The 12,583-nt window shown below is 34.6% G+C and overlaps 1 protein-coding gene across 1 annotated transcript in view; it reads left to right on the top strand.

Annotated features, from left to right (window-relative positions):
• The first annotated feature begins 215 nt into the window (after positions 1-215).
• Positions 216-12,583, top strand: part of LOC127735906 (matrix metallopeptidase-21-like) — a 48,409-nt gene continuing 36,041 nt past the window's right edge. The window contains exon 1 of the mRNA XM_052246339.1: positions 216-777. The gene's annotated coding sequence lies outside the window, so the exon portion shown is untranslated. The remainder of the gene's footprint in view (positions 778-12,583) is intronic.

Genomic DNA, 12,583 nt, shown 5'->3' with positions numbered 1-12,583 from the left:
ACATGAACTGTAGTTATAACCAGCGTTTTATAGGGTTAAAAATACTATTTACTATACCGACCTACATCTGACTAAATTAAATGGCGATAAACATAATTAGTCGACACTGTTCATAAGTGCCTCGTATGTGATAAAATGTTGTATTTTCTGAACGGGAACCAAATATCGGATCTTAATATTTTAAATTGATGTCTTGGGAAAGACAACATGAGTTACAAATGTAGAATTTAAAGATTTTAACTTGTCTAGCCGATTCGGCTTAAACTATTGGCAAGAGGCCACCCAAACAATACATTCAGCAGGTGCGCGAACCAAGGTTTGAGCATATTGTTATTATTATTATTCTAGCCTTTGGATTAGATGACATTGCTGTTACCACTGGAATATAGGTCAAATTCTTATTCATTTGAAACATGCTTTAAACACGGCAGGATGTAAATACTATAGAACGAGGGACAAGGTTTTCCAACAGTTGGTACGACTACCTTTTGTTGTGTGACTTAATTAAACTTCAACGCCAAATTTTAGCCATATTTAAGGATTATTTCAGAAATACGTCATTTTAAATCCAAGAGGCAGGATTCGTTACACTTCGGTTCGAAATATTTAAGGCTAAACTATCCTTTATGGTTATCTGCGTCAACTGTAGATCAATAGGGACCTCTTCCCGAACCGTATCGTTACAGACCGCATCTTGTGGTAGCGCTAACTGTTCGTGTGGTATTTACTGGATACACCAATTGGAAAGTCGAATAGCACTGCTGCATCAAATCAAAGGTAAGAAGAGTTTGTTTACATTCTACTAGAGATAATTCTGGGAAGAATTCCATTATGTATTTAATCTGTAAACAATTTTAGATTTAAGCACACATCTGCCAGACAAAATTTTGTGAACACCTACAATACAGTTATGTAATATAGAGATGACCTAAGCACCTAAGTTTATAAACACTTGTCAGACGTGTTAGAAATGCTTGTCAGCTGTTGTCTGAAACTTGTTCCAAAATTGTTCAAAATATCTATTTTTTTCAATTGTTTCTTGATGTTGGGTGGAGGAGGTATGAATCTCACATCAAGTGCTTATCACATTATAATTTTGTCGCTGTGGGTATGAATCATCTCAGTTGTCAAAACAGTATTATAATTAAAATAAACATTTTGCTGTAGAATGCAATAAATTCTTCGGAAATTTAAAACACTAACTTATAATATATAACCTAATTATGAAGTCGGTTACTTACACTGAAGTTTTGTCGCACCTGTTTTTACAAGCCCAGGTTTACATGTAAATTTATTATTTCATTGACATGTATCTTATATCTCTGTTTAAGTATAACACTGTACACCCGTTCTTTTATATTATCCTCGTATTGTACATGCAATATTTTGTTCTTTCTTAAGAAGACTGGAATAGTTTGATAAGAAAACGTCTTATTACATTTTTTGCGTCGCTCAATATTATAATCGAAAGTTTAAACATGACTTTAATGAACTTTTTTGCTTTTATAACACTTAATTCTAAATATAGATTTGTTTGAAGTTTGTACATGAATGAGAGAACATTACCATACTTAATCATTTGTTCTCAGACGTCTTTTATTATACTATAAAGTTTTATTAGCTGCTTCTTTTTTATTAGACTACTTTTTGATAGCTGTCTCATTATATGATTGACTTTAAGTAGCTGTCTCTTTATAAGACTAGTAAGTTTTATCATCAGTCTCATTATGTGGCTAACTTTTAGAAGCTATCTCATTATTCAACTACGTTTTAGTGGCTGTCTCATTATCCGACTACGTTCTAGTAGGTGTCTCATTATTGGACTAAGTTTAAGTATCTGTCTCATGAATATAGTAAGTTTTAGTAGTGGTCTCATTTTTAGACTAAGTTATAGAAGCAATCGAATTATTAGACAAAGCTTAAATAGCTGTTTCATTATAAGACTACGTTTTAGTAGCTGTTTCAATATTAGACTTCAGTTTTAGAAGCAATCGAATTATTATACAAAGCTTAAGTAGCTGTTTCATTATAAGACTATACGTTTTTGTAGCTGTTTCATTATTAGACCTAAGTTTTAGAAGCAATCGAATTATTATACAAAGCTTAAGTAGCTGTTTCATTATAAGACTACGTTTTAGTAGCTGTTTCATTATTAGACTTAAGTTTTAGAAGCGGTCTCATTATTAGGCTAAGCTTAAGTAGCTGTCTCATTATATAAGACTAAGCTTATGTATCTGTCTAATTATATAAGACTAAGTTTAAGTAGCTGTCTCCTTATATAAGACTAAGCTTAAGTAGCTGTCTCATTAATAAACTAGATTTTAGTAACTGTCTCATTATTAGACTACCTTTAAAAAGCTGGTTTTTGTCTCGCCTTGTCGGAGTCAAAAAGCGAGACATATTTTTACTGTTTCTGGCAGCGGCGGCGTCAACAATGTATTAGTTTATGATTAGGTCAGTTTATGGGGAACCACTAGTGGTAGGTCATTGATATTTGGTATGCAGTTGTATTAGCATTTGCACATCTCATTTCCATGGCGATTATGTGGCACCGCCCCTCAGTCATGGTCTGTTGACTTTGAAACTTTTTCTTAGTTTACAAGTATTAGTTTGTGATTAGGTCAGTTTATGGGGAAACACTAGTGGTTAGTCAGTGATATTTGGTATGCAGTTGTAATAGTATTGGCATATCTTATTTCCATGGAGATTATTTGGCCTTGTACCTTCAGTACCTTTATTATACTATACAAATAACAAAAAGGCCAGATATATCTCTGTGTTAACAGTTTATTTTATTACGTTTCAGTAGCAGTATCAATTTTAGATTAAAATGGTAGTCTTATTAATAGACTATGTTTCAATAAATGTTTTGACTAATTTTTAAAGCTATGGCTGTTACAACAGCCTATAAGTTTTAACTATGTTGTTAGCTTGTCGTCTCATTACCGTAAAACCAACATTTCTTCACATCAAATTACAAGGTTGCCGTCTCATTACCGTAAAACCAACATTTCTTCATATCATAGTACAATGTTGCCGTCTCATTATCGTAAAACCCACATTTTTTTACTCATTAAACGGTTTTGCTGTATGGATCAAGCTTGTTGTTGTAATATTTGGATTGCAAGTTTGATAAATGGCACGATAGTTAAGCGGCACATTATAAGATTCGTTTAAACATTATTACAAAGTATTTTTTTTTTTTTTGCTTCATCATGTTGGTAATACTCTGTATTTTTTTAATGCCATTGTATGTAAATGGATTTAAAAGTCAAAATATTAATGTTTAATAAGTACAACAACATATATACTACTTTGTTAGGGATATTTAACCTTATTAATAACCACTACTTATTGGTCGCATTATAGGTAGACCACGTGTGCACCCTCTATCTCCCACACCACAAACCATGTGTTAGCAGGGGTATAGAAAGTGTCACCAGGACGCCTTTTGACTGAATAAATACGCAGCCCTATCCAGTTGCTTTTGGTATCTAACATCTTCGTCATTTGGTCTCTGGTGGATAGTTGTCTCATTGGCCATCATACTACAAATTAATTTTATACTTGAAATAAAAAAAAGTAGTATATATATATTCCAAAAATATAAATGGGTTAAATATCTACATAGTTCACAACACAGTAAATATAGATAATGTATATAGATGTCGGTAACCTAACCAAATTTAGATTTTTGCTAGTGTTTTGACTAGACTTTTATTTGACGGAAGCACATAAGGGAACTCCTGTTCGGAGAAAAAAACTTCTAATTTTATCTGCTGTTGATATATTATAACATGTCTGGCTGTCAAATTTTACACCGCTGGAGGTAGTGTTTCTTGGACATTGTTAATCTAAATCAATAATTGTCAAATTTCACTGACATTTGCTCTTCAATTATTATCCAGAATTACAATGTACAATTGTGCTGTTAAGAATGTTGTTGTATATAGTAGCTTCGGTTGAAATAGTCTAGCTCACTCTTCTATTGAAAACTCTTCGGATATCTAATATCAGAAATCTTAAATAGTACGAAATATATTATTGAATGATGTCTTTTTAAGTTTCTTAAGTTTTTTTAACGTAGCTTCATAAGTCTGTGACAATTGATCTGCCATTCACAAGATTTCTTTTGGCTAAATCGTTCAATGGCAAATTTTTCTTAAAAACTTATTATACAATTATATATATGTTCTGCAAAATGATTTGACCACAAATAAGGCTGGATATTTTGAATTTTACAACAGAAAGAGGGAATCTTGGTTAGGGACAGAATTTTTGTGTTATGACAGGTAACATACGACCCTAAAAATGTTTTATTATGCATTTTAGTGTGCAAAGGGCACAACACTATCCCAACGTCGAATATAACAATGCCTCCATTTCGATTCGTCATGAAAACGTATTTATTCTTTTGCATAACTCAACGGACGTCTCTTTTGTTTGAGTTTCACTGTCGGGTGGGAGAAAGCAAGGTTACTACAAGTATATGTTTTGTTTCCCCATGAAATCCAAATACAAGTCAATGAGGGAATTTATATAAAGATTGCACAGTAAATGTACAGAGAAACTATGGTGATATATATCCTTATTATTCTACAATGAGTAAAATGTGCAAAACTTAACCAGTATGGTAAGATTACAAAGCCATGAATGACAAAATGTGGAACAATTGAAAAGAAAAAAAGCAACGGCCTGATTTATGCTTAAAACATTAAACGAAAAAACAAACACGACAGACAACAACCTTTAAATCCTTTTTTTGATATTTTTTTTCAAAACTGGACAACGAACATTTCAATCACATCGCCAATTCCAACCAAAATTCATTTCTTTGTGTATACCAAGGAGATCATCCTTCATGTTCTTATAGAATTTTGTTTTTTTGTGGGAATAAAACATTGTTTGGCCCAGAAATAACAAATAAATGCCAACGGGTTGGCACAGTTATGCATGAAATGTGTGAAGATGCATGACAATCATACATGTGAACTAATTATTTGCCTGACTGTGTAGCACGTCATTCATCTTTTTTTCTTATACTTCCATGTAGGTCTGTCGACATTTTACTGAATAACTTCCTGACAAATTGGTTGTCGTCTTGTTACAGACGTTAGAAAATACAAAACTGTCTGTCAAAAAGGGACAGATTACAACCGAAATCAGATAGAAAAAAACCAAAGCAGACAGAATACAGAAAATAAAACACAGAACACTTACAAACAGGTGGGGACTCATGAGCTCAGACAGGGATGGTTAATACATAACTGAAGTATGAATAAAGGGAGATGAATAATAAACCCTCCCAGAGATATCAACATATAAATTAACCAAAGCCGACAGGATTCTTTACATTTTAGATTAATACAGATACCAACTTTCCTTTTTATGTACTGATAGACGATGAAATAGAGCCCTCTCCTCGCTACTCAAAGAGTGTGGGGATTAAACTATGCTCCCTACAAAACCCAAGTAAAAAGTATGCACCGAACACCTTTCAAGCCAAACTTGTCGTGAATTTACACTTCCGATTATATTTTTGGATCTGAACGCTCCCTAATATCTAAAAGTACTAAATCTTAAATTTGTTTACTCGTCAAAATATTGTCGGAAAAAAATGCTTCACTTTGCTATAATAAGTTGTGTTTAGTATGAGTCACGTGGTACGAGTAGATCATTCATTTCCTTTTACCACTTTACATAACAATAAAGAAAGTAATTTGTTATGGATTAAAATCAAAGAGCAGGTATAAAGATAAAGATTATAGGCATTTAGGCAAATATACATAAAATATAACTATTACAGTAATATATTCTTGTTGAATTTTAACAGTTTACTATTGGTTTTTTCATGCGTATGTACGATTTTCAACTATAATTGCACTTTTAAGAATTAAATAAGCAGCGGAAGAATTGATAGGTGTAATGGACGCTGCTCCTACTTCTCAGCGAACAAATTTAAAGTCAGCTACAAAACCTTGAGATAAATGATTTTTGACTTTAAGAATTTCTTAAATTCTCTAGTGGAATACTGGAAGGACTGTAACAATTTATAGTAAAACGTGAAAAAATGCACATAAATTGCTCCCTATTACTAAAATTATTGCTCCCTCTTACTAAAAAGTATTGCTCCCTCTTGCTTAAAGATGTTGTTCCCTCTTGCTTAAAGATGTTGTTCCCTCTTGCTTAAAGATGTTGTTCCCTCCTGCTAAAATATTTTCTCCCTCCTGCTAAAACATATTGCTCCCTTTTGCTTAAAGATATTGCTCCCTCTTGCTAAAACATATTGCCCCTTCTTGCTAAAACATATTGCCCCCTCTTGCTAAAAAATATTTCTCCCTCTTGCTTAAATATATTGCTCCCTCTTGCTAAAACATATTGCTCCCTCATGCTTAAAGATATTGCTCCCTCTTGCTAAAACATATTGTTTTCTCCTGCTAAAACATATTTCTCCTTCTTGCTAAAACATATTGCTCCTTTTTGCTGAAACATATTGCTCCCTCCTGCTAAAACATATTGCTCCCTCGTGCTAAAACAGATTGCTCTCTCTTGCTAAAAAAATGTTACCCCCTCTTGCTACAAAATACCTCATGCAGTCGATTACATGTCACTTCTGTAAAGATAAAAATAAGATACATGTATGACTCAGGACAATCGTCAGTCGATAATTTCCAAATGATAATTCAATGATATTAACACATCGTATGGTACAGTTGTAAAATGTTTATACGAAAAGTTGAAAATTGAATAATAACGTTTACTGAATATTCCTGACGTGAACAAATTAACAATAAATCAATTAAGTTGTTACCGCAAAGTTTGTCGAAGGGCAAGGAATTAAGACTGACACTGGAAAAAGAAGGTTATATGTTTGATAGGCACATACTTTTTTCTTCCAAGAGGTCATCACTCAAAGAACTATTGCAGGGTTTCGTTAACGTACAGCGTGCGTTTCATTTCCCCTACAGGACACATCAATGCCTTCATTCCGAGTGGACGTTACTGCGTATTTTCATACCACATAGTCAAACGAAGTCTCTCTTTTGCGTGTAGTTTACTACCAGACGAGACCAATCAAGATGCCCATTTTTCTATTCTCCAGCCAACCCTTGGGTTAACTCCAAGGAAACTACCAAAAATCTTATACTTATTTTGACCGTACTTTGACCTATAATGGTTTACTTTTATCAATTTTGACTTGGATGGAGAGTTGACTCATTGGCACTCATACCACATCTTATATCTATTATGATAATAAAAACAATTGCCGGACAGGAAAAAAAAAACAATGGGTAACTGGTTCCTGATTTTGGATAAACACATTTAGCTAAATTGTATGTTCTAATTTTTCAAACAAGCAGCTGTCCTGCATGACGTCATAATTAGACCTCCGTTCAATGATCTTGATATTTATATGAGGAAATTAATAGATTGCCTTCAAGAAACTTCTAATCTTGTTGCATTTCCTGTATTTTTTCCTTCCTTCAAATTCTTTTTTCAATGATACTAAGAAATTCGAAATACGTTAGTTTATATGTTGACCTTAAGATAGATCTAGGGAGGGATTTATTTTACCGCGTTTACCATAATCACGAACGAATCTCAATGTAAAGCTGTCTCTAACACTGATTCAGTGGTGAAATCTTGTGTAATCTCAGGTAATAAACACTTTCTTAAGGTCGTTAGCACTTTATCTAGAAATTACGTAATCCTTAGTCGCCTTCAGAAGTGTATGAAAACAAACTTTCATCACAGACATTACAAGGTATCTGCAACTAAATGTTACAAAATTAACGGAAAAAAAAACAAATTCTGTTTACATGTTAATTTGCTGATTTGCAGTCGAGATTGATTTGTTGATTGTTGTCTGCTAAACGTCCAATGACAAATATTTTTTGCATATTCAGAATGGGAACATATTAATCTGATACAAATAGGTATGTTCTATTAAGTTGGTACTAGGTTGTAGTTGGATGGATTGATTCATTGTTGTTTGCTTTACGTTCAGAGGCAAATTTTCCATGCATATTCAGGAACGGAAACAAATTAACAATTTAAAATACAATAGGTATATCCTGTAATAGAAGCGCGGGAAAGTAGGAATGCCACTGGAAAATAAGGATATATTGGATAGGGACAGTAATTTATCATTTTACCAGGTCACCTACGGACCCCTCAAATTGAATGTAATAGTTGGAAAGTGATTTGCAGGTTATAATGTATTGAACATTTACCCTGTAGTTGCATACTAGATCCTCTCATAGATGACCGTTAGTTATAACTTAAAACAATGATGGACGTCACCCATACTCATAACGCTTATGTCAAACGACTTTTGCTCATCACTTGTTTTGTAACGGAAAAGAAAAGAAATGCTGTATCAGTTCATGACACATGTATGGTACGCACTCACGGAAAACCAAAATCCGAAGGATCAACACTTCTATTCGTCATAGTAACCCGTCAATATGGAGACCCTTTACAGCAATTTCGCGACGGTAAAAAAACGCTACGGGTAATATGTTCGATTGGAGTGGTCGTCTTTTTCTTGAACTCGCCTGATCGAAAATACTGACAGAAGGACTACATAAACTGTACTTGTATATCTTTTATGACTTTTATAGTGACCTGTGAACATGCGTATATCTTTTATGTCTATTATAGTGACTTGTGAACACGTGTATATCTTTTATTGTCTATTATAGTGATTTGTGAATACGTATCAATAACTATAACACAATTGCAAAGCTTGTATAGTCAATGTTGCACTCGGCCCATTGGACCTACATATACAACGTACACAGGTGACTCTGTTGCTTACGTTCATATATACCATAAACACAAGGGGAGTAGAGGTAGCACGTGTAAACTGCAATTATTGTAAGATTGTATGGATAAGAACAAGAACACAAAAATGTGGTGGGCATATGTCCCAAACGCCTCTGTTATAACCTTAGGGTGGGTACTTAGTATATGTCCAAAGCGCCTCTGTTATAACCATTCGGTGGGTATATGTCCCAAGCAGCTCTATTGTAACCCTACAGTGGGTGTATGTCCAAAGCGGATCTGTTATAACCCTACGGAGGTTCTATGTCCCAAGCGACTCTTTTATAACCCTACGGTGGGTATATGTCCCAAGCGCCTCTGTTATAACCCTACGGTGGTTATATGTCACAAGCGGCTGTGTTATAACCCTACGGTGGGCATATGTCACAAATGTTCTGTTGTAACCCTATGGTGGGTGATGTCCCAAGCGCCTCTGTCATAACCCTACGGTGGATGTATATCACAAGCGGCTCTGTTATAACCCTACGGTGGGTGTATGTCCCAAGCGGCTCTGTTATAATCCTACGGTGGGTGTTTGTCCCAAGCGGGCCCGTTATAACCCTACGATGGGTATATGTCCCAAAAGTCTCTGTTAAAACTCTACGGTGGGTATATGTCCCAAGCATTTATGTTATAAGTTATAACCCTACGTTGGTGTATGTCCGAAGCGGCTCTGTTATAACCCTACGTGGTGTTTGTCCCAAGCGGCTTCTTTATAACCCTACGATTGGTGTATGTCCCAAACGCCTCTGTTATTATCTTGCAGTGGGTCTATGTCCCAAACGCCTCTCCTATAACTCTATGATGGGTCTATGTCCAAACGCCTCTGTTATTATCTTGCAGTGGGTCTATGTCCCAAACGCCTCTCCTATAACTCTACGGTGGGTCTATGTCCAAACGCCTCTGTTATTACCCTATGGTGGTTATATGTCCCAAGCGGCTCTATTATAAGGGTGGGTGCATGTATTTCCCAAGCGCCTCTGTTATAACCCTACCGTGGGTCTATGTCTCAAACGCCTCTCTTATAACCCTATGATGGGTCTATGTCCAAACGCCTCTGTTATTATCTTGCAGTGGGTCTATGTCCCAAACGCCTCTCCTATAACTCTACGGTGGGTCTATGTCCAAACGCCTCTGTTATTACCCTATGGTGGTTATATGTCCCAAGCGGCTCTATTATAAGGGTGGGTGCATGTATTTCCCAAGCGCCTCTGTTAAAATCCTACGATGGGCATATGTCCCATGCGTCTATTGTTATAACCCTACGGTGGGTATATGTCCCAAGCGGCTTTGTTATTACCCTACGGTGGGTGTATTTCTCAAGTACCTCTGTTATAACCGTACGATTGTTTATGTCCCAAGCGCCTTTTTTATAATCCTACGGTAGTTTGTGACCCACGCAGCTCTGTAATAACCCTACGATTGATCTATATACCAAGCGGCTCTGTTAACCTTACGATGAATACATATATCCTAAGTGCCTCTGTTATAAAGCTACGATGGATCTATGTCCCACGCGGCTCTGTTATAACCGTACGGTGGGTATATATATCAAGCGGCTCTGTAATAACCTTTCGGTGAATCTATGTCCCAAGTGTGTCTGTTATAGCCCTACGGTAGGTCTATGCCAAAGCGTCTTTATTATAACTCTACGGTGGGTGTATGTCCCAAGCGCCTCTGTTATAACCCTACCGGGTGGGAGTATGTCCCAAGCGCCTCTATTATAACCCAACGGTAGGTGTATGTCCCAAGCTCCACTGATATAACTCCTCGATATACGGTATTTTATTCATGCATCTGATGGTTTTACACAGCGCTCCTATATATAAGGGAGATAGGAAATTTCTTTTTATGTTGGGTGTTTTCATCATATGTTTGTTTGTTTTATTATTTGTTTTCGCCTTTTCCTGTATTTTTTAAACGCCTAATAAATATAACAAGCCATTAGTACTCAGATTATCAGATCATTCATCAGATGCAGATATTACTCAACTGATCAAAATGGTGTCATCTGTGTAACGATTGGTATTGTTAATTCATATCTATAAATAGAAACTATACCTAAATACACGATGAATGAATAAAAAAACCCGAAATTCTTGAAATTCATTCCAGTATAATTCAAGTATTGTTCAGTTTTATTTTTAATTTTGTCGAATAAAGATGATTTTAGAAGTGTAACTTACATTAATTCTTATTTTTATTGAATTATTGAATTTTTTACTTTTTTATATTTTTTTAATGTTTTTCGTACCAGTCTCGTGTTGGGTAACATTATTCATCCTGTTCTACTTTTATCATTAATACTTATTGTACACGGACTTTTAAAAACCAATAATTTGTTCGGGGATTAACTTTTTCTAAATGATTTTGTTTATCTGCCAATAAATGTATTTTGATTTTCGAGGAGAATATATTTTTTGCGCAGTCTATCTTAATATTTTGACTACATTAACAACCGTAAAGTTGAGGTTATCAAACTTTCAGCTATGTAGAATGTCGTGAATTACAATATTTTGTCTGATGAGCGCATTATACCTGGTATAATAAATAGTTTCCTCCGCATGTTGTCCAATTAGCAGCAAAATATTAAATAATGAAACTGTTTATCATGTCTACTAGTGGGATTAGATACCTTCCGAGAAGCGCTCGATATTCAGAATCCAGAGCTCCATGAGATATAAACGCGCCAGTACTAACTTGTTGTAAAGTTCTATAAAGTTTTTTTTTATATATTGAGAAATTATTAAGAAACTATAAGGTTCCAACTCCCACAGGCAACATTGACCTTAGATTGAGTTGGCTATAATTTTTATGTCCCTTTAAGTCATACTGCTGTTTACGTGTCTCGGTATTTATACATCCTTGGCTTTCAAATGTTTGTCTTTGAGCGTTCCTGATGAAGGTAAACTCAGAAAAGCGCTTCTGATGCCTAAAATTTATAGAGAGTTATTTTTTTTTCTATTGATATTGATAATGGTTTGCAGTGACAGTACTTATTCTTTTTTAGTGATAGAAGATCCGTGTACGTAATCAGACCCCCCTATATCTTGTCAAATCAAGATCCACGTAAAGAAATAATTGTCCAATCAAACACGCAATACATTTTTTACAGCGGGTTTTCTAAAGGGTGTATGAAATTGTTATAGTACATTTGTAATTTAAACAGACGAAATAAATAAATATTCTCGTCCAAATTATTGAAAAGATTTTTTTTCTAATGTTTGATATGAAATGGTATTAAAACCGACTTTTTTTTTTAAATTCAAGCATATCTACAAAGACTTCGACTTGTCCAAATTGTATACCTGTAATATTTGCCATTGGATGGGGTGTTGAATGTCTTTGTTATTTCCTATTTTTAATACAGGGACATGAATTAAAAGATCACTTTATTTGAATAAAAATTTATCGCTGCAAGGTGACAGTGAAAAAAGTCAAAGAAACTTGTAGAGTAAAAAACAACAGATGCAATTTAAATGACTTTATAATTTAGATTGAAAAGTACAAGAAAAAAAACAAAAGTATAAGTTACAACTTGTCAACAAGAACGTGAATTCAAGTTCAGTTCATACAAAAAAAGATCCTATGTCTATCGTGTTGACATTTTACTGAAAATCGGTCAGTTTTCCCTGCAGACAGACTATGTGGATAAATTCTATACTCTATTAATTAAAACATAACAATACCTGTCCTCTGAAATTGAAACCGAGACAGGGTTATTTTTTTATTGTTGTAATGCACAAAATCTATGCAG

This window comes from Mytilus californianus, unplaced genomic scaffold (genome assembly GCF_021869535.1).
Source record: "Mytilus californianus isolate M0D057914Y unplaced genomic scaffold, xbMytCali1.0.p SCAF_3, whole genome shotgun sequence".
NCBI lineage: Eukaryota > Metazoa > Mollusca > Bivalvia > Mytilida > Mytilidae > Mytilus > Mytilus californianus.
Note: the sequence above shows the minus strand (reverse complement) of the source record. Positions and strands in the feature narration are given on the sequence as shown.